Raw genomic sequence first — 25008 nt, 5'->3', positions numbered from 1 at the left:
GGTTTAGCTTCAATGTTAGGGTTAGGTTATATATTTATTTATTTTTAGGTTATATTTATTTATATATATTATTATTATTATTATTATTAATTTACATTACATCCTAGAAATCCCAAAATTAAGCTACCTCATATCTAGGACCCCTGGACTTTCAAAGAAAAAAAATTCAATAAAATTAATAACAGTTGTTTAGGTGGCAAATTAAAATAAGAAATATCTTGATTTTTAGCTGTTTTCATTTATTTAATTACCCCTTTTTTTTGTCTTATTTTAAAGCATTTTCTCATACTCCCTGGTTGAGAATCGCTGTGTGATGATAATATATAAAATAGAGGACTTTTTGAGTTAAAAGTTGACAAATTACCTGATTATGGATTATTTGGCAAAATATGCAAAAACATGCACATTATACTCTTCCCAATTTTACAAATGACTCAGAGAAGCTATAAATTCTATCAATCTGTTTCTAATACTGCTTTAATTAGAACTCTGTGCTTAATTTTTTGCTTGGGAACTGGTGGAAAACCCATTTATTTACTTAGTATTATTACACTTCAAGCAGCTTTCTATAGCAGCTCTTTCTTTTGAACTAATGAGTTGCAATGACAACACCCATGTTAAGAAAGTATGTTCTGTTAACATTTAGTCATTAATATGAGGAAAATCTACATATCCAATAGAAATTCTTGTTTTATTAATGATTATTGCAATTTCTAGTATTTTAATAGGAAGCTCTATTCCTCAAATAATTCCTACAAGTGAATTTTTCTTTGTTTATTCACTTAATCTCTTTCACCATCTACAATTATTCAGTGCAAGTCATTAGTTTAAACATGCATGTGAATATGTTGGCCATGTCAGAACAAACAAGTCTGTAGACATGAGGTTCATTAGGACTGTGTGCTCAATAAGGTCTCCGTAGTTGCATAGAGAGAATATTAAAAGGAAAACACTTACATATGCAGACCTTCACTGCAGAATGAAAGGACTTCAGAGGAAGTAGTCTTAAAAAGCCAAGAAACTAGAGTAAGAACTCTGATAGCCCCCTTGGGCGGTACAAAGGGTGCTGTGCAGGTCAGATCTGTACCTTACAGGGTATAGAAACCCCAGACTCCTGTGGATACTGGATCCGCTGTAACTCAACAGAAAACGCTGTATCAACATAATTATGTATTCAGAGGTTCTACAATTATGTTTGCAGCATTTTTAAACTAGCACTGGATGTGTGCTTTTATTTAAAGGAGTCATTGAGTGTGTTGAGCAGGAAAGCATAACCAAAAATAAAAAAATAAGCCGATTGCATCAGAAAGTGCCAGCCAAACATGACTGATGCTGACTGAAATCTGTTTTTGAAGCAGAAACTTATTTAATCGAATGTGGAAACACTACGAACATCCTCTTCTGTGGTAGAGTTAAACACTGTAATAACATTGTAGTGTTATGATCTAAAAGGAAGCATTAAGGTCAACATTACTGTCCACCAATCACAGCATTTGAAAATGATAAAACATTACAGTCTATTTGCTCAAAAGGGCTTTTAAACCCACACAAGGACTGTTGAAAATCCCAGAGCCCCTAGTGAGTGGAGGAACACTAAAGCCATTTTCAATCTCATAATATGACTGAGTGATCGGTTAGTGCACTCCACCCAATTTTATCGTACGTTATATACAACATAATTCACGTCAACTTGACTGAGGAATGAACTGATGTTGTCAAAAAGAGATACAATGGGATTATGTAACCTTTTTTCTTTCTTTTTTTACCCAGGATGTTAAAAATGCAATTAATAATAAAGAAACATTCTCTCTATCTATCTATCCGTCCGTCCGTCCGTCCACCATAATGAAAGAATTATTGTAATATATTAGAATATTAACAATAATACAACTTCTAAACAGATAACAGGTATACATTTACAGTGTATACCTGTACAGGCCTGGAAGCCACCTGTGCAAATGCAATGAACTCAGTGAAAATATTTAAGGATGAGCATATGTTCATGCTGAGAGAGAGAATGAGAGATATCAAGCCATACTTTATAGATGTATATAGTTTCTTCAGACAGGAAATTTATGGCATAGTATTTGAACTTTTGACTTTTGATTTACAAGACTTGTCAGGTTATCAGGGCACAGAGGAAATGATGGAATTAAAGGAGAGGAATGGATAAAAGGATGTATAGTTAAGCCGCGCTCCTTCTCTCGGTCAAAGGTGAGTTATTACGGTGGGCCTGCTGAGCCGTGCTTGTCTTGGCTTACATGTATCACTGGCATTTCCCTACATATATTCTTTTTTTCCACTCAAAGAGGTCTCGACTCATTCTTTCAACTTTTGAAGAAATACTTCATCTACAAGGGCTCGGAAAGTAAGTGCAGGTCATGTTCTTTGAAAAGACATTAATTGTGTTTTCTCTGTAATCTTGTTGGCTCTAAAATTCTTAAAACTGCATAATTCATATATTTATATTTTGTACCTGTTGTGAGCTAGATTTGCAAATCAAGTTTTTTGGTGCTTTATAGTTTCAAAACAGCTTCATTAGTGAGAACATTTAAGATCTGCAGCTCTAAAATGTCATTATTCATTTCAGTCAGTTTGGTTCTGTTAAATAACTGTAAAGTTAATCAATAACAAAAGTTCAATTCAGCTATATTCAGCTCTACAGAAAACAATAATATTGTTGTTTAGCTTGAGTCAATTAAATGTTGATTCATAAAGAATCACAATTTATAATCTGTCTGGAATAAAAGCATCCACTGCAATGCAACTGCACCTGCATTTTTTGTTATATAAGAATATTATTTAAAACTACAGACATATTTAAAAATATCACAACATTAAAGTTTGATTTGTTTTTGTTTATATGTGCAAAAAGCTGCATTCTATGTATATTAGATATTTCATACAAATAATATTTTTGACCAAATATGCCACACAATTGTCAGATCTAATGAGAATGTGTCAAAGCAAAGTGGACATCAAATAACAATTCAGTTCACAGCTGATCTCCAACTCTCTTCATATACTCATGACAGCTAATAACAAGCTGTTCATGACTATCAACAACTGCAGTTTTAATCGCTGCCACAAAATGAAGAGTTTGTTTTATAAACCACTTCAGATTGTCAGTTGATGTCACATTAAGAGGCAGAGAGTTTGAGCTTTTGAGCTGTAACACTCTCAGCCAAATGAGTTTGACTGTCTGGAAGGTTAATGTCTAATAATTGTACTATCGGGGACTGTAGATCAGGCATCCTGTGCAACCTCTCTCTGCTCCTGGGGCCTGATTACGACATATCAAGGTTTGCATTTGGAAGGAACTCGCATATCTTACATAGTCAAGCTCAAGGGCTAGAAGCTGAGATAAGACCAGTGCTTAACATTTCTCAGCCTCTCAGTGAAACTGCAACAGAGAGACATACTTAATAAATAAACATTCCATTAAATTTGTTGCAGGGGAAGTGGCCACTCACAAGGCCAGTGGATGATGTTAATCGATTACAATTGCAGGCAGAGCATGCCAATAAAGTTTTACTTCAAAAGTGTGTTTCCAAACAGACAGTCGCACATATTCCCATACACATACACAGCAAGTCCACAAGTCTGAGACCACCCTTTTCTTTTTCTTTTTCTGCTTCCATTACAAATTACACTACCATTCAAAAGTTTGTAAAAAGAAAAATATTTTTTATTTAGCAAGGATGCATTGCATTTATCAAATGTGACATTAAAGACATTTATGTTACAAAAGATTTGAGAAATTATCTTCTTTTGAACTTTCTATTCATAATTTTTTTTAAACAATTTATCAGAATTTATACAAATATAGTAAGCAGCACAACCATTTTCATTAGTATTAATGAAATTAATACAACATTAGTATTAAGACATGTTTCTTGCTATTCTCATTAAAATCGTATCGCTATTTCAAATGTTTCTTAAATACCAAATCAGCATGAATGATTTCTGAAAGATCATGTGACACTGAAGACTAGAGTAATGGCTGCTGAAAATTCAGCTTTGCCATCACTGGAATAAGTTGCATGTTAAAATGTATTAAAATAGAGGCCCTTTCTTTTAAATTGTAATAATATTTTGCAGAATTACTGTTTTTACTGTATTGTTGATCAAATAAATGCAGCCTCGGTGAGCATAAGAAACTTTTGAATGGTAATGTACATTTTAAACGTAACAATTTAAGTAAATAGTTGAAATGAAAAGTCAATACAAATTTAAAAATGTTTTTGTTTTGTTTCGGGTTACCTCAATTTTTTAAAGTTGTCAACTTATCACGTTTTACAGTGTGAGGAAACCCCTTACCTTAAAATGATTAAGTAAATAATAATTAAAAAAAAAAGTTAAGTGAACATTTTAAAATTATTATTTACTTAATAATTTTAAGGCAACGGGTTTCCTCGCACTGTAAAATGTGATAAGTTGACAACAAAATTGAGAAACCTGCTGTTTTAAAATGATTAAGTAAATAATAATAATTAAAAAGTTAAGTGAACTTGACAATTCACTTAACTTATTTTTAAATTATTATTTACTTAATAATTTTAAGGCAACGGGTTTCCTCGCACTGTAAAATGTGATAAGTTGACAACTTAAAAAAAATTGAGGAAACCCGTTGCCTTAAAATGATTAAGTAAATAATAATAATTAAAAAGTTAAGTGAACTTGACAATTCACTTAACTTATTTTTTTAAATTATTATTTACTTAATAATTTTAAGACAACGGGTTTCCTCGCACTGTAAAATGTGATAAGTTGACAACTTAAAAAAAATTGAGGAAACCCGTTGCCTTAAAATGATTAAGTAAATAATAATAATTAAAAAGTTAAGTGAACTTGACAATTCACTTAACTTATTTTTTTAAATTATTATTTACTTAATCATTTTAAGGCAACGGGTTTCAAGTTAAGTCAACATCACTTTTTACAGTGTGCAGATGTGGTCTCAGACTTTAGGAAGATGTTGGGGTTGTTTTAGAGCAAAAAAATATCATGTCGTCATTATAGTTTGAACAAAACCAGAATGAGGGTACAGTAATGAGAATGTTTCATAACATCAACAAGAGGACACAAGATCACAGATTCACGGTTAATTAATTATTAATAGAAACAATCTTGGAGGCAGTGACTTATTCCTCACCTCACCTCTGGGCCGATGGATTATGTAACATGCTTGGAATTCTTAATTAAAGTCACATACAAATGTGCCAGGCAGTTTCAGCTATGAACAATAATCCATATGGTCTTTATTCCACAGAGTAGTGCGGACTCCATCAAATACAAAGGTTTATTTGGAAATTCTAAGAGAAATAGGTGTGACTCATGTGCCTGTTGTCATGAACAAACACACCATTCTAAATATATCCAACACACTCTCATAAAGAAGTTCTGCACCACTAATATGTCACTTTTGTACCATATTCAAACAACATTCAGATTTCCCTATCTGGTGCCCATTTTCGACCCCTGCCAAATTATTACCCCCTCTCGTTGAAATCGATACCTGATTACCAAATCCTAACCCCACCCCTAATCCTAACCCCTCCCCCACACCTAACCCTAAACCTACCAATACTAGGGGGTAGTAATCTGGCAGGGGTCAGAATTCAGCACAAGGTTAGAGGATTCAGCAGTTATGCATGAATTTGATCAAAAGTGACAGTAAAGAACCTCAGATACTTTGATCTCCTGAGAAACAGACTGTACAAACATGCACGGGCATCTTCGAGACACCCCACAGAGTGGAGGTGCAGGAAACTTCCATTTGTTTCTTCAATGAGAATGAGCCCATAGGATGAAGTGTTTGCACACTTCATACTATGTATTTTTCTCAAGTCAGGTATGCTTACTCTTAGATTCATCTTTGAGATTTTAATGTTTTGTATTGAATTGATACTTTGAATTGGCTGTATAATTGGTATAATACACATTTACCTGACTGATAATAAATTGTTACATTTTAATTTATTCTTACTTACTCTGAAATTATTTTCTCAAGTAGATTAAGTGAAGGCGTATGTAACCGCAAATCTGCGTCCAGGGTTAGTACATACTAAATCTCAGGTTAGATGGAGCATGGGGCACATCAGGTGAGATTATAGATTTCTGACTAACTGCTTGACTTTAGTTAAGTTGTTATACAGTTGCATCTACTATGGGGGACTAGGTAAAATACTATCGAAATACTAGCATGGTTCGGGCATATTTCATAGTACTAGCCATAACCTCTGGTTATTGTCTAAGCTCTATTCAAGTTGTTATATAGTTAGACTAACTATAGGGGGCTAGATAAACCATTATTGAAGTATCATAGTGCTAGCCATATCCTCTGATTATTGTTTGAGCTTTAACTAAGTTGTTACATGGGTGACTGTAGGGGGCTAAACAGAACCACTATTTAAATAATGGTAAGCTTGGGCGACCTATTAAATAGTTAGTCATAACCTCTGACTAATGATCAGATGGGAGAGTTTGTGATCGTGGGGTACACGTAACTTACATCGGCCGGCGTGATACACCCTGAGCGACATAGATTCCTAATGAACGAGTAAATATAAAGTAAAGAATTAACTAGAATAATCAAATGTGAGAAGAATAATAGGAACAATTAGGGACAGACAAACGACCAATTTGCCTTTCAACCTAAGTTTGAGGTCATAATAAACTGGAGTCAGATTAGTTAATAAAATGGAGTCAGATTTGAATTTAACCTAAATTTAATAACGTTGCGCGTTGAAAAGATCAAACACGCAGGAAACCTTCATCCACGATTGGATACCGTCCTTGGACCAAATTTGTGGACCTTACACCATCACAGGAGTGAATTACATTTCAAAATATATTAAAATAGAAATGTCATAATATTTCATAATATTAACATTTTTACTGTACTTTTTAAGCAGTTTTTTACTCCAACAAATGCAGACTTGGTAAGCATAAGAGACTTCTTCTAAAACAACAATTATACAAATAATAAAACATATTGTGGTTGAAAACAGTCCTTCAAATTAAGGCGAGAATATCACAGGAATGACATTTTGATTGTGCAGGATAAAAGTCGCATTGCCGTCTCCCTCATGAGACTGTCCTGTTTATTGACTACAGGAATCCTTTCATCTTTTGTCATATGTGTTTGTCTGACTTTGTTGTGCTTTATTTAATAAATATCATTTTAAATAATTCATTCTTTGTTGTCATTTCGGCTCTTACCATTGGCTTATTGTTTTCAAAGAAAGTTTGATTTGTACGGCTTGACTTGACTTGACTTGCACTCACTGTGAACAGTTAAGTGCTGGTGTTTTGAAGAGCTGCATGCTAATATTAGGATATGCATTTGCACCCAGGCTTTGCCTCTTGACATTTGAAGATGATTAAGAAATTGTCCCGGACCTAACCTTTGTATCATGAGAACCTTCATGTCACTGCATTAGCACTTCCATTATCATTCAGTCTGATCTAATGAAAACTCTTTAATTGTGTCACATATATTAAGTGTCTTAATATATGTATAACATAATTGAGGCAAGCTCAGAAAATCCCCAGTGTGAAATGAAGCATTTAGCCAAGACTGAACTTAATCACTGTAATAGCATAACAAATTTAATGTGCCTCTAACTTGTGTTTTGAGAGAAAGGGCAGAAATGCAATCACAAAAGAGTGTTTCTACAACTATGGTACTTTTAGAAAGTAAACTCTATTAAAACACACTTACAGTTTGCTGTGAATTCTGTCATCTTTCTGAAATAATCATTGTCACTTCAATCACAATGATGTATTGTGGTAATAGAATGTCATGATGAACATTACTTTTAAACATTTCTGGAATAAAATTTAAGTGAGATTTCTCTGTCTTATAAGGCTTATTTCATATATAGCATATTATGTATACAATTTTCCTTTTTTTGTGTGTAATTACACAAAATTACCTGGAAATGACACATAATAAAAATGTTCACAAGTCTTAATTACCTTGATTTAGTCTCATATTTCATCTTGAATATGCTATTCAATGACAGTTGTCTTCTTAAACAAGTGCATAACTTTTAAATCAAGTTTAATCTGTGGCAAAATTGTTGGAAATTATTCCAGAACTGTCATAAATTTTGTAAGAATTTAAATAAATCAACTCTAAATTAATTATTTCACTCTTTAAATATATATATATATATATATATATTTTGTCACAGATCGGCCAGGCTCATCCATCACCCAATCACAGCGCCCATCATCACCTGAGTATTAACTACACGCACCCGTTTGGAATCATCACTCTCATCAAGACTCATTCATAAGCACACACCTCACTTCGCTCAGTGTCTGGTCTCGTTTCTACGAAGTGGACTCACTCTTGCGCCTTTCAAGTGCTATTCAGATATACTTACCTTGTTTCTCTGCTCCTCGCTCCAACGTCTGTTCCAGGTGCCTTATCGTTGTGGATCTTGTCACTGCTCCTAATCAGGGGTGTGTGCTATCTCCAGTCTCCATTCCACAATCTCCTGCGAAACAAGAAACAAGGTTATACTCCCCATCAATCCACAAACTATTCCATTGCCCTTGATACTCACCTGTCATTACCATCTACCTCAGTTGCAGTAAATAAAGTTACCTGTGTATCTTCTAATCTTCTGTCTGAGTCTCCTTCCGTAACAGAAGACCGGACCATTAAAGGATTCAGCAACATGAGTGCATCTGATCCGTTCCAGGAGATCGTGGATGCTCTCAAACGGATTCTCACTCCCGCACCAGTTCCACCACCACCACCACCACCTGTGCCACCAGACATCAACACCGCCACTCCTTCTTCTCTGACCATCATTACCAGTCCCAAGGCCAAACCAGCGCCCTTCTCTGGCTCGATGGAGGAGTGCAACAGGTTTTTGCTTCAATGTTCGCTTGCTTTGGAAATGCAACTGCATCTGTATCCAAATGAAATAACCAAGATTGTGCTCCTGATTTCCCTGCTGATGGGGCGAGAGCTCCAGTGGGCCGAGACCATCTGGTCACAAGCTGGTACTATAACCCTTTCTTTTGATAATTTTGCTGCCCATTTCCGAGAAGTCTTTGGAAGACCAGCAGGCGATACCTCTGTCAGCGAACAACTCTACCATCTCCGTCAGGGCTCTCTTCCCATTAATGATTATGCTCTTAAATTCAGAACCCTCGCAGCGGCCAGCGGCTGGAATGAGCGCTCACTCCTCACCACCTACCGTCAGGGATTAGAGCCAAGAGTGCTGCTTCAGCTCGCTACCTATGACTACTTCTATGGTCTGGAACGTTTTATACAGCTGTCCATCCGATGTGCCACCCGTATGCAATCTTGTATTGAAGAACATCAACTGTCATCTCTCACTCCACTCCTTTGCCGGCCAGACGCCATCAGCCCTCCAGAACTAGGTCATGAACCTATGCAGGTGGATAGTGCTCGACTCTCTTCATCTGAACGGCAGAGGCGGCTGACCCAGGGCTTATGTTTGTACTGTGGAGCTGGTGGGCATGTGATTGCCGCATTCCCAATTCGTCCACCAAGACCCGTGGTGAGTGTGATTAAGCCAGCAATAATCAATATGCAGCCCCCTCACCTCTATTGTGATGCTTACTGCCTCCGGTATCTCCCTTTCAGTACACGCCCTCCTTGACACCGGGTCAGCCGGGAACTTCATCACCGGGAATCTTTGCCGCCAGTTCAAGCTCCCGACTACTACCACCAAAACCACCTACCAGGTCCAATCGGTAACCGGTAGACCACTCAGCCGAAAACATGTATGCCACAGTGTTGGACCTCTTCACTTACAAGTGGGACAGTTACACAAGGAAACTCTGCATCTCCTGGTTCTGGAGGATTCCACCGCTGATGTGATCCTAGGGAGCCCATGGTTTGTGCAACACGATCCCATCATCTCCTGGAAAACTGGTGAGGTCCTGAAGTGGCGCAGTACCTGTTTCCCTGACTGTTTCCCTCACACTCCTCAGCCATCATCTCTTCAGCCTGAAGCAGTCACTGAGCAAACACTCACTGTTAACTCCACTTCCATCAAGAGTCCCGTCGAGAAACAGTCAGTTGATATTCCCACCTGTTACACCCACTTCAGTGATTGTCTTCTGCCTGAAGAAAGCCTCCCAGTTACCTCCACACCGGCCATGGGACTGTGCCATAGATCTGCTTCTGGGTGAGCCAGTGTCCCATGGTAAGATTTACCCACTCTCACTCCCAGAACAGAAGGCCATGGAGGAGTACATTGAGGAGGCTTTACATCAAGGCTATATCCGCCCTTCTACGTCCCCTGCTGCTTCGAGCTTCTTCTTCGTGGCCAAGAGGAACGGAGGTTTGAGGCCTTGTATAGATTACCGGGCGCTGAACAAATTACCAGTCAAATTCCGTTATCCACTTCCCCTCATCCCAGTGGCATTGGAACATCTCCGCTGAGCCACAGTCTTCTCCAAGTTAGACCTCCGCAGCATGTACAACCTCATCCGGGTACGTGAGGGGGACCAGTGGAAGACTGCCTTCATTACCCCTACTGGTCACTATGAGTACCTCGTCATGCCATATGGATTAGTAAACGCCTCCTCCGTATTCCAGGATTTCATGCACGAGTATCTTCATCGGTTCATTCTCGTCTACATTGATGACATCCTTATCTACTCCTGGAGCATGGCCGAACATCGCCACCATGTTGCGGAGGTCCTGCAATGCCTGAGAGAACTCCACCTGTTCCTCAAAGCTGAAAAATGCTCCTTCCATCAGTCCTCAGTGCAGTTCCTTGGCTACATCATAGACCACAGTGGTATCTAGATGGACGAGGGGAAGGTAGAGGCCATCAGGAATTGGCCTGTTCCAACTACCATCAAGGAACTTCAGCGTTTCCTGGGATTCTCAAACTTTTATAAAAAATTCATCCACAACTACAGCTCCATAACCAGTCCACTCACAAGTCTGCTAAGAGACAAGCCCAAATCTCTGCCCTGGTCACCAGCAGCTCCTGAAGCTTTTGAAGCCCTCAAGAAAGCCTTCACATGTGCACCACTCCTCATCCATCCAGACCCCAACATGCCCTTCATTGTAGAGGTGGATGCCTCCACCACTGGGGTAGGAGCGGTGCTTTCTCAGCAGCAGGGGACTCCAGCTAAACTCCATCCATGTGCCACCTTCTCTCGCAAACTCAGCCCGGCGGAAAGAAATTACAACATCGGCAACAGGGAACTCCTGGCTATTAATCTAGCCCTAGAGGAGTGGAGGCATTGGTTGGAGGGTGCACAACATTCATTCATTCATTGTTCTCACTGACCACAAAAATCTACAATACCTGTGAGACGCCAAGAGACTTAGTCCTCGACAGGCTCGATGCGCACTCTTTTTCACCAGATTCAATTTTACCATCTCCTATCGTCCAGGTCCCAAAAATGTTAAAGCAAACGCTCTCTCTTGCCTTCATGCTCCTGAGGAAGTCAGTGAGGAACCTGAACCCATCATCTCCAAGAAAATCTTCGTAAGCCCCATCCAATGGACCTCCAATCCAGTTACCTCCGTCAATGCTTCCACAGCCACACCGCCGGGCTGTCCACAGGGGTTGCAGTATGTCACCAGAACACAACGCACTCCTCTGATTCACTCCGTTCACACTTTTCTGGGCACTGGCCACCCAGGTGCCAACAGCACCCTCTCATTGCTAAAGGATCGCTTCTGGTGGCCTAATATGGCTAGGGATGTGAGAAGGTTCGTCCAAGGCTGTTCTGACTGTGCCATTGCCAAGAGTCTGCGCCACCTACCATCTGGCAAACTCCTTCCGCTGCCCGTTCCTAACCGCCCCTGGTCACACCTAAGAGTTGACTTCATCACAGATCTGCCTTCCTCGGACGGTAACACATGTGTTTTAGTAGTCATTGATTGATTCTCTAAGTCCTGCCGACTTTGCCCCCTCAAGGGTCTGCCCACAGCTATGGAAACCACTGAAATCATGTTTAACAACATCTTCAGATATTACGGCACTCCAGAAGACATTGTTTCAGACTGTGGCCCACAGTTTATCTCCAGACTATGGAGGGCATTTTTCTCACTCCTAGGTGTGACCATAAGCCTCTCGTTGGGATACCATCCTCAGTCTAACGGGCAGATGGAGAGGAAGATTCAGGAAATCGGACATTTCTTGCGAACCTTCTGCCATGGCCACCAGAACTCTTGGAACCAGTTCCTAGGCTGGGCAGAGTACGCACAGAACTCACTTCGCCAACCATCCACTGGACTCCCTCCCTTCCAGTGCATTCTCAGTTACCAGCTCCTCGCTCCAATATCTGTTCCAGGTGCTGTCTCCATTCCACGATCTCCTGCGAAACAAGGTTATACTCCCCATCAATCCACGAAATGTTCCATTGCCCTTGATACTCACCTGCCATTACCATCTACCTCAGGTGCAGTAAATAAAGTTACCTGTGTATCTTATAATCCTCTGTCTGAGTCTCCATCCGTAACACACACACACACACACACACATATATATATATATATATATATATATATATATATATATATATATATATATATATATATATATATATATATATATATATATATATATATATATATATATATATATATATATATATTTAAGACAGAAGGTCTGAGACAAGGCTAAAATAAAATTTAAAAAGTAGTCTAGTCTAGTTCTAGTTTTCATATAAAAAATGGGAATTTAATAATAATAGTAAAAATATATATATCAACCTCTAAAAAAAAAACAATAACCAGTACTTCTGCCTTTATTCATACTTCAATATTATGAGTCTCTGGTAAGAACAAAGAATTACTCGTCAAAACAGATGAGATATGGAAATTAAATCCTTGAAGTTTTGAAATGTTATGTGTTTTATTACACTCTCGGTCTTCCACTGTTTTTCCACACAGTGTGTTTGCACAGAAAGAAAACTCAAAAGCAAAAAAAAAAAAAAAAAAACAGCAGCTCAAGGGTTTTATTTTGAGCGCTCAAAGAAAGGTGGAGATTGAACCCTGCTGCTGGGAAACGAACCCATTGTCAGGTTTTCCATTCTGATGCATTGACGCTCCCTACTACCGATGAACTGTTGAAGCATAGGCTTTCTCTGATGGCTTTGCTGTCCAGTCTGTATCGTGTTCTGTGTAGAGTTCTTCACAGGACTGTATTTATTCAATAGACAGGCAACTGTTCGCCCTTGAATGCACTCTTCTTTTGGATTTGACTCTAATTCAGTTCCAAAAGTGTGAGAGTCCATTTAGACAATACTGAAAATAAATGTCAGAGAACTGTTCTATTAACCAGCAGTCTCTGTCGGCATTAGTATAATTGATCACATTTTATATGTTAAATGATAAAATGTTCCATTAAGATATGCAGTAATTTTGTTCCCTAATCAACCCTGAGTTTGATTTTACTTTCATTCAGTAATATTTCCATTTATCTCTCTGAGCTGAATCTGTAACGAGATGACCTGACAAAAATGTTCTAGTCATTACTGGCATAACATTTGTAGAATTTCCATGCACTGCCTTGCTTCAGCATTTGAGACAGAATAGTAATCTGTGAATATATTATGCAGACATAATCCCTCATGATGGACTTTCCTCTCTCGTCTGTGACCTGACTTGAAAAGTGGATGATTTCGTAAAATATCTAGGTCACAATGTTAAATCTCCTCTCTTAAGATGCGTCATGGGTTTTGTAAAGATAAAGTGTCTGAATCTTAAACAGGTGAAGAGTTTAACAACACTCAAAAATAGACTTTTGCTGCTTCTTTGCTAGCGCAAAGTAGTTATTGAACAACAAAAAATAAATATTTTCATGAGTCCACAACTGAACTTACTAAAACACAGTAAAAAGCCACAAATTAATGTTAGTTTCAAGAGTTCATTATGCAAAAACATTATGATAATTATAACAATACAAGCATGATAAGCAAAGGACAACTTGCATGTTTGATAGTAACAATGCTTATAGCTGCCAATTTGGCACTTCTAAAGAGTGTGTGTGTTCAGACAAAGTAATGAGTTGAGCTTACAGAGTGGCCCAAATCAAGATTTGACTGGCACAGTATACGTGGTGGTCCAAACATAATGAGTGGCATTCAAAAGATGTCTCGGCACTCTAAAAAGAGCAAATTAATAATTCAAGGTGATCTTGGCAGGTCACAAGGTTGAAAGGCTCAAATGATTTTCCAGTCAAAAAAAGCTTTCCATATGAAAGACAAACAACTCACAGAGAAAATCAACTCTTGTAGTCTTATTCCTTTCATCACTGCTGTCCTTGGAGAATAAACCTGACAGAAACGTGGGATTCACAGATAAATTCGTAAATGATTATTAAGCTTCAGAAAACCCTGGGGGCATTGAACTTTGATTTTAAAGTCAGGTTGACGTCAATAACAGCAATTTCATATAATTCTATAAATATGGTGTATAACTGTCATTTATAGCTAGGTTATGGTGATACCAAAACATTAAATCTACAGTTCTATTCTAATCAGTCATGATCTAAATGCATATGATAGCTGTAAATAGTAAAATAAAACTTACGACCATTTAATAATGCCTATGGTAACATGCACAACATGTACAAAAGCTGTCACTGGGGCAGTACCTTTTGAAAAGGTACCGCTCCATTGATAGCTTTTGTAAAAAAAATTCTGAAAGTGTGCTATCAACATTCAAATGTAGGAGTTTACACTTTTGTTGCTGGTAGTTTTTGGTGCAAATCCATCTGTCTCTTGAAAGAAGTGAGTCAAATTAGGTAGATGTCAACAGGTTGGTATGCTTGACATGCCCTCATCCTCAAAAACTTTAAGCAAAAAATATTACCTAAAATACATTAAATGCAGGTTCACTTGCAACAAGGCTAAAGATAGTTTTTGCCCATCACACACTCTCAGAAATAAAGGTACAAAAGCTGTCACTGGGGCAGTACCTTTTCAAAAGGTACATGTTTGTACCTAAAGGGTCCATTTTGGTACCTTAAAGGTACATATTAGTACTTAAAGTGTACATATTTAAACCTAATAGGTACAAAAGTGTATATTTTGAAAAGGTACCGCCCCAGTGACAGCTTTTGTACCTTTATTTCTGAGAGTGCAGTGTGTTCCGTGTGGTGGATTGTTGTCTGCAGAGAGCATGAAACCATCAAAATTAAAGAGACGAAAGAAAGGAACTATAAAAACAAGCCTTTTGGGGATCTGAACACATCACATCAAATCAACTCAAAATACAACACGTTCCAATACTAATTCATTTGAATGTTTGTTTGCTCTTGCATTAGTTTTGGTGCCATGTTGGGATGCGAAATCATAATCACAGTATAGGCAAAACACTAAAGAAATATTACTTTGCCGATTCCCTACTAAATCGGCTCCTGAACTGCACTGAATAACAAAGGCATAACCTGTGGATCAAACAGGTATGAAAAATCCTCAGCGGGGTCACCAACTAACTGAGGATATTATTGATCGCTTCCTCTATTTTCACACCGGTCTTTCAACTCTGCTCTCAGCTCAAGGCTTAGCAAGGTACGCTAGCTCCTCTCTAAAGTCAGGATCCAAAGCCCTATACAGTATCTTTCACATTGTGGGAATGAGATAAAAGTGAGGAATTAAATATTAATGTGAATCAAGCCGGCTAGCTGCCATAATTCTTCTCATGCTCGCCCAGGCCAGGTCCAGGAATAAAGCTGTTAAAACAGCCCAGGGATCTTTCAACCTCACATTTATTGAGATGATGAAAGGGTTAAGGACCCTTGCCCTCTTGCCCACAGAGCAGAGATGTTACAGAGCTGTGATGTTGTGCAAATAGGGGAACTCGGTCACAGTGTTTTACCCCTCTCATGCATTTTACAGCATCTTTAGCACTCTAAATGCACGGCACACATCTATCTGACCGTTGACTTCAAACTCCAGCCTTCGGCAGTGCTGGCAAAGAAAGAGTCTTGATTTCATACCTGGCTTCTGTCACAGCCTTCCTCCTTTTTTCTTATTTTTCCCCCCACCTTTTGCCTCCCAGAATAAACTTGTGAGCCTCACAGCGCTCGTGAGCCTGTGATTACGCATGGCACATTTATCTGTTTCCAAGGGTATCATTATCCCTCTAGGAAGTTTTGCATTCAGTGAGCTGTGACAGGTGCGGGGCAATTTTGAGATTATTTATAATGACGGCTCCGACTCGGAGTCGAGCATCATCCACAGCTGTCCTGGGGAATTTACCCTGATACACTCAAGTTTTATGGATAATGGCCACACTCTTACAACCTTCCTGGAAAAATAAATAAGTAAAAGTGGCACAAAGTCAGTACAGCTTACATGAGAAAGTCAAGAAGGGGAACTAATTTAAAGAATATATGCGGCTACAGCAAATGTCTGTGAAACCTGGTAGATACAGTGTGTGCACAAGAAAAACGACAGGTAATGACTGTTGAAATGATGACCTTGTGTAGAGAGGAGCTGCTCTGTGAATATCTGAAAACCGGGAAAATATTTGACTCATCTTAAACCAACCATCTATAAGGGAACAAGAAAAAACAGATGAACTCTATTATGGGCGGAGAGATGTTTGATTTAGTATTGATGAAAGGCACCGAGCTCAGACAGAAAACGGCATTGGTTTAAAAACATTATGAGGAAATAAAGTGAAACTGCTAAAAGACGAGTGTTGTTTTACCGGCTTGTGTGTTCGGTTTATCATCGCTAATGGGTACACACAAAAAAAGAACAGTCCGATGGATGGGCCTATTAAATGGAGAGCAGCTTTTCCCTTTCTAGGGGTTTCATTATCGCACATTTGATGTCCGTCCTCCGGTAGACGGTCAACAAAAAATGGAATTTTCAAGTTGCTCCTGTGGCGTCACACCCAGTTCATGGGAAGTCCGAAGGGAATACATTTCCCCTTCAAACAGCCTTCCACAGATACCAACGGCACAATATGAATAATGAAGCATGCTACAGTTCAACTGCCAATTATAACATTCATCTAGAGAGCTGACGAGGAGTCTATGACTATAAAAAGGCACAAGGCTGTCTCTTAATAAACTGTTTTCACCATGAAAACTTTAAAATCATGGTCAAATATCTTCTAGATCTTTTAATTGGAACTGCCGGACATGAGATGGATGTTATCATTCCTGTACCTGTTGCCTCGGCCCAAAGGGGCAGCTAAGAGACTCCAGGGGATCTCGGCGACATGGACCCTATTTCGTCCTCTGTCAGAGGGGGTGATGGATGACTTCGCTTTACGCACTACATCAAAACAAACAAGGAGGTTCTCTTGACTCCTGAGCTTTCAACTCTGCATCAAATCAACGTACCTGCATGTGGACACTAAACAAATTGAGTATTGTCATGTGGGGCGAGTGCATCCAGATTGGACCCGCTATTGTCTTGTTTGATTATTTTGGTCATATGCACTCACTTGTGAGCAGAAAAACACAAATATAACCCTTATAATGGCCAACGTTTAATCTATACGCCGCTGCCGGCATAAAATATATGTTTCAGTTTAATATATTCACCTATTTAATCAATTTATGTAAACACTATAAACGTTTTACAAATATTAAGCTATCAATCACATCAAATTAATCGCAGTTAATCTCATACCAATATTTGCAGCAAAAAGCCCCCAAGATAATTCGAAGACATTATTGTGTCAGACAAGTAAATAATTGAATAAAAATCACACCACATGAAAGGAAATCATACAATGCTCTCTAACTCCGTTCATATGGCTGAGACTATTCTGCTCCACTTATAAAAAATAATTGCTATTGATTGATATACTGGCTTTTGCTGTTTTGGTTATGTCAGATTAAATTTAATTTATGAATCAATTACTTAGTTCAATCATTTATGTTGGAAAATCTAATTATGTCTAATATGCTTTAAAAATCAGCTTCTTAAATGTAGCAATTTTAGCCACATGGCACATTTACCGAGACAATGCCTATATTTACATCAAATATTAGCGATATTATTGTGATATCTTTGCTGACGATACAAAATATAACGTATATCGCGATAATGTTATAAGTTTAAATTCTAAAGACAGTAAGCCAGTTCACTCACCTCTCACGAGTTTTGCTTGCCTTTAGTTTCAAACGCTCCCGTAAAGAGTTTCTATTTGCAACGTCTTTACCAGCGTTAAGCTTTGTAGCTAATCTCAGACTTGTCTGCTTAGCACAATGACCAATCAAAGGTGTTGTCACTTGCTTATCCATTCATTGGAACAGCCTCACTGACTGTTCTACATAGTCTCAAATCATTTTGTTACAACTAACAACGTGTAAACTAACACAATGTTAATAAGATACTCATTGTGCAGTGTAGACAACTCCAAGACCATAAGTGAATGCAAACTGAGCGCTCTTTACTTTCCGTTTATAACGGTCACATTTTAAGTAAACGTTTTACATTTATATGCACTGTACCAGGGATCATATAAAAAAAAAGAAAAAAAAATAGTATATTAAAAAAGAAGGAGAAGAAGAAGAAAAGAAAAACAATCACACAACCTCCTGACGAATCTGTGTTTTAGCAGTATAACCAGAGCCTTGGGTTGAAAGTGATTTACTAGGGGCTTTTGACCTGATTAATGTGTCCATACTTGGCTCCCTGAGCTAATATGACAGGTCACATATCAAACTGAGGACTGCTTATTCTACCATGACACAGAAGACTCAGATGTATTTCACACTTTCTTTTAAAGAAAATGTTTACAAATGTATAATTTTCTTGGATCATTTTTGAACAATCACACCAATTTGCATGGATTTGCCACTCTGCCATGCATCTCACAAGAAGTATTGACAGCCAGCGGCAATGAATGCAGTCGTTAAATCCTCCAAGCTGTTCTAAATTCATATAAAAGGATTATAAGGTGATCACAACTACTTGAAAACAGGCTGCTCACCCAGATGATTCTTTCATAGATCAAACCATCCTCAACTCTTTTCAGCTGATTAGGGAGATAAGGTTGTATAATCCTCTGAAGAGATCTCATCCTGTTTCAATGCCCTGTACAGATACAGATACAGTTTCAATCTCCTGAGAAGAACAGTGTAGGAATGAAAACCATGACAGATGTCTCCAGCACGTTGTAAACACTTACCGTTTGTGTGCCCCCTCAAGTGATTATAAGAGTATGCCATCTTTATTCATGATTTATTTCTTAGGTATAGATGTACAAATGCATATGAAGCTTGAATGCAACCCTTGTCCTTTGAGATTACCACAATGTAGAAGTATTATATTACAATACAACACTTCACTATTGTACATCCTGTTCACTATAGGGAATTACAGAAGCACACAGGAAGAAGAACTGGAATTTGAATTTAATGAAGTAGAATGGACTACTTGCACAGAGCCTCATGACACACTTCTGTTTTGAAATAATACAGCTCAGTTATTCCATTTATGTATATTTTCAATGTGCTGTAGTTGACTTAAATGCTTATTAAAATGAAAGTCCGCAGTATGATTTCAAATTACGGACATTTTCAGAGACAGGAAAATAGATATTCTGATGATTACTGTGTACAGAATTTTCCAAACTCAACGGAAATTGAATATAAACATATAATGTGAAAAAGCATTGGCTGGTAAACATGATTGTCTCACCACAGTGTGTCAGCGTTTTAAACTATAATCATAATGCTGTATGTGTGTGTGTGCGTGTGTGTGAGATATGATGAATAAGATCAGAATGAAACTACTGTATATCTAAATTAAATATGTTCGTCACTATTCATTTTTCATTCACATTCATGTCACTGTATGAGTTAAATTTCAGTGTAGTTTTAATAATATATGCAATTTAATAATACATTAAATAATTTACATGAAATAATATTGTATATCATTCTCCAATATTTAAATTACCACTTACATTTAGTTTAGTATTTAGTATTATTTAAATTCACTTTCCCATAATAATCTAATTTACTCAATATAATATATAGGTAATACATTTAAATTATGTCTATATATAAATACAAAGTTTTTTTTCCCCTTTAAAATATTGTGTTAAATCATTTTGATGTCTGTTCATTTGATAACATGAACTTTTTTTTTTTTTTTTTTTTTGCATGTCATAGAATAAACATAGATAATCAGTCAAATATATGTACATAAGGTTATGGTTTTACATATGTATCCATTCCTGTTTTGAATTTAATTCTTTATTGTGCTGAATTTAATTTAATGGCAATTTAGTACATTTTTAGTACATTTTATCCAACCTTTGGTAGCCTGTTTATCAGCATGATTATTTACCGCTTCAATGCAAAAAAATAATTTTACAGCTACAACATTGGTGTGTCATCACATTTCATCTGATATTGTTAACATACCTTCAGCTAACTGTACATTTTCCTGCCACTTTTTGCAAAAGAAAACCTGTCACTGCAGCTTTAGACTTTGTGTATGTATTTTCTGTACACAATATATAGTGTGTATGGCAAGATAATGGAAATGTGTGTTATTAACTGTAGCAGATGATATGTGATTACAATATTGTAGCTGTGAAATAATTTTTTTGCATTGAAATGGTAAATGACAGCTCATGAGATGATTGCACTTGACTCCGCTCTAAACCTTTTCTCTTTGATCAGCCTGACAATCTATTGAATGAAGGAAACTCTAAAGGTTCAGTGCATATCTATAATTCTTCTCTTACAAAAGAAAAAAAGTGTTTTTGTCTCACATATTCTAAATCAATTTCAGCTAACGATCTTCCTCCGCAGATGAACACTTTACTAAAACGATAATATTATGCAGCATTTCCCCTAGTGCTGTGCCAGTATGTAGCCTTTTGTGTGCAACAGCTTGACCTTGAGAACATCTGGATGGGCGGCTTGATTGATGTTGCTGTTGTTTCATAGTCGGCCCTTAAATACAGATCACAGATTGATGTCGACCGACTCTGCCACATTTCTTCTCCCTCCTGAATTTAGTCAAATGCTAGCATGAGACCTAACAAACCGTTTACTTTTAGATTGCTGTTTACATGCTCGCCAGTGAAAAACAGTTAATTATTTGACGGCATCTGCAGTAAAAGCACCACTCTGGATGTTTGTTGCTATTTAATTATTAAATACAACGAGAAACAACGACTGTACCAACTGTGTGCATTTCTCTAAGGGCGGAGAGCAATTTGCGTATGTATGAATACATTTTTTTTTATCAATTAGCAGTGATTAAGTCCCACAAATCTTAAACAAATAGCAAAAGTGGGACATAAAAACATTATGGCAGAAAGAAACAAACTGAGGTACAAAAATGCATTAGCTTAAACAATAAAACCTGTGGGCAGAGTCAATACAGACGCAATTTACCTAATTTTTGACATTCAGAGGAAGCAGCAGTTATGGATTTTATCTTTAAGAGTTACAAAGGATTTTTGTTCTACTACACTGCTAATACTTCCCATTTCCAGTGCAAATTTGGAGTCAAATATTTTAGCTGAACAGCTTGAAGTATTCTGATAATGAATGCATATTTCATTTCCATGGCACTTTTATAAAACAAACCACATTAGCAACTTTCCGATTCCTGCTTTGCAAACAGATCATTAACCCGACAGTAATATTTCCTGCGTCTGTTAACTTAATTCTTTTCTGCTGCTGCCTAATGATTTGCTTCATAATGTCCCACAAACAATACATTTCCTCTAAGTGGTGATTCATGAAGTTTCTATGTAATCATAATTCATAGTCTGACATTATTAAGAGGGTTAAATTGAACTGAAAATTTGCTATTACAAATATACAATACATATGAATGATGCTAATGGCTAATGGCACATATATAAATTCAAAGCCTAAGCCACAATGAGAAAGTGGCCCCGGTTTTCCATAATGCCTTCCATTATGCCTTAAATGTTACCTGAAGCAAGAGAAAAAGCTACCAGCATGCTGCAGGCACATTATGTGTTGCCAGATACCACAGAGTAAGTTGCTCCATTGGGTGCCGACAGCTTTGACCTTCAGTGATCTCATGAGAGCGTGACCAAACACATTAGACTACACTGGAGAAGTGACCCTCTGCCGGTCCATGGCCATCTACAGGAATGGCACAACATCCCAAAATTGCAGATTTATAGGCTCACTGGCAATTGTGTTTACAGTTGTGACTTTTGTTGTTATATTGTTCTGATTTCTACGGAAGCTTATTTCCACCATGGTATAACAATATAATGTATAATTTTTTATCTCACAATTTTACCTCACTTTTTATCTTACGATTTTTTCCTAATATATTTTTTTATAGTTTTATAGTTTATATCTCATAATTCTGAGTTTATATCTTGCGATTCTGAATTGATAGATATAAACAAACTTTTTAATTTATTTTAAAAATAAAATAAGCGTACATGGATTAAACTACTCTAAACTGTTAAATTGTTAGATCCTGTCTAGATCCTGTCAAATGCAATAACTCTGAACATAATATGCTGATTAATCAAATGAATCCAAAATGATAAAAAAAAAAATTCAAAAACATCATTGTGGCAGATGTGTAAATCTTCAAAAAGAGATAACAAATAGTGTATTTAGATACTTTTTATAATTTTTCTTTGATTTCTATATTACTGATATTCTATATACACTGGAGAAAAAAGAAAAAAAAATATGGACATTTCCATTAACCCTGAAACACAATGCAATGTAGTGCAAAATTCAAAATACAGATGAAACCCCTGTAAAAAAAAATAAAAATACAGAAAATTCCTTCATATACACTATGGTGCCCTGTTTTTACCGGTTTTTACTGCAGCTTGGCCTGTAGTCCATGGCAATCCATTTTGCAATATTTTTTCAGCTCCTCACATGATGAATGCAGCTTTTTAAGACACCTTGTCAAGTTAAAAGTAGTAAAACTTTTAAAAAGACATTTTGAGGCTTTCATATAAATGGTTATAGTTGTTCAATGGTGACTAAAATGCAGTTTTTTGCAGCCTTTGTAATTCGTCTGCTGTGATTTATTGAACAAAACCTTTTAAAAAAAAGAAGAATTATTTCTGATGACAGGGGCTGCAGTTCCTATAGCTTCAACGAGAAATGTGACTCAACTTATCAATTTTCTTCCAACTTGGCCATTCTCAGAACTCGTCTCACCCTGCACACCAACACACGCAGGAACATGCATCAATATATCATTGCTCTCATCTCTCCTCTAAAGGCTTTCTGTGTCATCGTTGCAAAGTCAAGATATTGTTCACATCGATTCAATAACCTGGAGGTAAAGACCTGTGGGAAAACCTGCAGTGGAGAGAATCTTACAAGAGCATGACACATTCCCAAGTACATCAGAGGAAAGCTTAAAGGCATTGATCACCCAAAAATGAAAATTTGCACAGCCTCATGTTGTTCAAAACACTCATGACTTGCTTTCGGGGAACACAAAAGGAAAAATTCAGATTAATACTGGTCATATTTTTCAATGCAATTACAGCGAATTGTAACTGAGGCTTTTAAGCTAAAAAAAAAAAGCACCATAAAAGTATCATAAAATGATCATAAAAGCAGTCCATATACTTGTGTGCAATGTTCAAAGTCTTCTGAAAAAATATGATAGCTTTTTGTGACAAAAAGAACCAAACTTTTGCAACTGGATCACTGAGTTGTACTTAAATACTGGATGGATCTGATTTGGAAACCAATCATTCACATCCGTTTTGTGAACTGGATCAGCTGATTCTTTGAAAAGATATGATTCAAAATAAAGATTTGTTCACTAATAGTTATGGCAGATGTCTAAATGTATATTTTTAAATATCGACTTCCATCTGTTCATAGTGCACAAGCCATATGAATCAATTTTATGATACTTATTAGAACTTTAGAATCATTTTTAAGCTTGAAAGCCCCATTCACTGTAATAGCATTGAAAAGAGTTTTGCAATGTTCTTCATCTGCGTTCTGCAAAAGAAAGAAAATCATACTTCAAACATGAGGTTGAGTAAACACTGAAAAGTTTTAAGGAGATGCCCTCAGATGGGTGAGATTATCCATGTCAGTGAAACAGACGTTTTGCTAAAATAATGTTGTTTCTCTAAACTACAGTACTCACAGATTGAACGCACGCCTCAGTCCAAGAAGAAACACTACCTTTGCTAAACAACAGACTGATGGCTTTCAACTACCCCTAGAGACTGTTCTCAGCAGACGCTCAGACTTTTCCATCTCTTCAAACTTTCCCAAAACTGGAACATTTTGTGCTGTATACTTTACATGTATCCCCAAATTTCCCAAAGTGCTAATTATGATGAAACACACTTCTTATTTCCACATCCACAAAAACACTTGACAGGAAATGTTTCTGCTTTTCGTATTCATAATAACTGCTCCAGTACTGATGATGAAAAATAGAGCTGACAGTAGCGTCTGCATGGACGGAGATCAAGAAAAGGTTGTAGCGTTGCATGTTACGCCACTAAATAACATTGCCAACAGGCAAGCCGCAACAGTTTTACATTGAATTTCATGAGCTTGTGAGGTCGCACGGTCAAGGTCATTGATAATTCAGAGTTAATTGCAGTTGAGACAAGATATTAACACGGTAAATTGCTTTTATTAATGATGTGGAAATCAAAATGTGAGATGTTTCTTTCCATTCACAGCTCTCTGCGCTAATAGGTCACAGATAAACATATACAGCATAGCCTTGGGTACACGTCACTGGCAAGGTGAAGTTTAGGTCCTGAGAAATATTACTGATGAGCTGCTGGTATCTTTTTTCACATGATAAAAAGGACAGGAAGGCAATTCGCTCAGTCTACACCGGACGCAAGCGGCGCAGCGTGACACGTCAAAACAAAACAGCTCCAATTACATTCAATGAAACTGTCAGCACTGGACTTACTCGTTTCTTTTCTTTTTTATTTATTTTAATGAACAGTCACTTCAATTTCCCTGCTCATGGGGAAAAAAGTAATGACAAATATTATGTATCAATTAATTTCTATGTTAAATCTATGTGTAGATTTAAATA

General features: G+C 37.2%; 1 long non-coding RNA gene across 1 annotated transcript in view; it reads right to left on the bottom strand.

Moving 5' to 3' along the window:
• The window catches only part of LOC131523387 (uncharacterized), a 29068-nt gene extending 20534 nt beyond the window's left edge, over positions 1-8534 (bottom strand). Inside the window, exon 1 of the long non-coding RNA XR_009266766.1 lies at positions 8397-8534. This is a non-coding gene — a long non-coding RNA (uncharacterized LOC131523387). The remainder of the gene's footprint in view (positions 1-8396) is intronic.
• Between the last annotated feature and the right edge of the window lie 16474 nt (positions 8535-25008).

This window comes from Onychostoma macrolepis, chromosome 17 (genome assembly GCF_012432095.1).
Source record: "Onychostoma macrolepis isolate SWU-2019 chromosome 17, ASM1243209v1, whole genome shotgun sequence".
In the NCBI taxonomy this organism is placed as follows: Eukaryota; Metazoa; Chordata; class Actinopteri; order Cypriniformes; family Cyprinidae; genus Onychostoma; species Onychostoma macrolepis.
This window is presented reverse-complemented; position numbering and strand designations above follow the sequence as displayed.